This window comes from Bactrocera latifrons, unplaced genomic scaffold, assembly GCF_001853355.1.
Source record: "Bactrocera latifrons isolate USDA-ARS-PBARC rearing strain unplaced genomic scaffold, ASM185335v1 scaffold_363, whole genome shotgun sequence".
Classification (NCBI taxonomy): domain Eukaryota; kingdom Metazoa; phylum Arthropoda; class Insecta; order Diptera; family Tephritidae; genus Bactrocera; species Bactrocera latifrons.
This window is the reverse complement of record NW_017537005.1, coordinates 22101-23735: the sequence shown is the minus strand read 5'-3', so window position 1 is coordinate 23735 and position 1635 is coordinate 22101.

Sequence of the window (1635 nt, the reverse complement as noted above, 5' to 3'; positions counted from 1 at the left end):
GGGAGAAAGAAAAGGGCTGTTTTTAGGTGTTTTCTGGCAACTTTCGTCATTTTTTCTTACATAAGAACCTTCTCCTAATAATAACAAATACAACAAAAAAAAAAAAAAATCAGCCAAATCGGTTCAGCCATTCACGCGTGATGCCGTGACAACGGAAAACGGGTTTCATTTTTATATATATAGATTATAATCCACACTTAAAGTCGCTATCGACGAATGAAAACTTTCCTGTAACATACATATGTACAGGAATAACATTGAACATATTCCTATCCTCCTTCATTGGGGGACCTAAATTTTATATTTACCTTAATTTGTATAAACTAGCTCTATGTAATCCAAACATAAATCCACAAGAGATGATTGAAACTTTTCCTTAATTTTTATAAAATATTATCATCCACACTTAAAGACGCAATCAACGAATGAAAACTTTCCTGTAACGCACATACATATGCACATGAATAACATTGAACATATTCCTATCCTCCTTCATTAGGGGACCTAAATTTTATATTTACCTTAATTTGTATAAACTAGCTCTATACTAATCCAAACATAAATCCACAAGAGATGATTGAAACTTTTCCTTAATTTTTATAAAATATTATAATCCACACTTAAAGACGCTATCGACGAATGAAAACTTTCCTGTAACGCACATACATATAATTATAGACTTACGATGTAAGTCTCTCTTTTAATTTGAAATAAAAGACTTTAAATTCTTTTACATTAACAAATCGTGGTTTTTTATTTAAGAGCTGCAAGGAAATTAAGAATGGAGCTATTTTATTTTTAAAGAGATTCCTATTCCTTAGTTTTCCCGATGTCCTGTAATCGTCTTCTTCTTGGATTTTGCTGTTGTCCTGGATCTGAGATTATTTATGAACACAATGAACACACACACTGAACTGCACTGGTTGGAACTGAACTGCCTTGATGAAACTGAACTGCACTTGATGAAACTGAACTGACTTGATGAAACTGAACTGCACTTGATGAAACTGAACTGACTCCCTCTTGAACTCTTGTTATGCCTTTTATACCTTCGAGATTTAATTATTTGAGTTTGTCGGCGAAGCATCAAATATCATAACAACGGCACGAGTTCTTATTTATTATCGTATCCACTTAAATAGGATTCGAGTTTCGATATCGAATTATGATGCTATGTGCGTATTTATCAAGCGTTATACTTAACCCTTATGTCAACGGCAATATACCTGGGTATGTTTTGCGTTTTCAAAACGCTGTGGCTCTGAACTGGATAATCGGATCGACTTGAAATTTCGTGATATCCTAGYGAAAACTGTTTTACGCAATAGTCCCAATTTTGGTTAGRATTGGATCATCCGTTTGGTAGATAAAGCCCATTTACAAAGTTGCACCCTTACGTCAACAGCATACATACCTGGGTATACCATACCATATGTATAGTAAAACGCATGCAAATATGATAATATTTGAAAAGTATAGTTTATTTTGAGTGAAAAAATACTTATGCCATAAAAATTATTATAAATTATAAAATACTTATTGTCCTTCAAGACAGAGTCAGATGACCGTTCTTTATTGAATTCAAAATGCGACTCCTCGCTTACATGTTAAAATGAACTTGTTCAAGTAAAATGA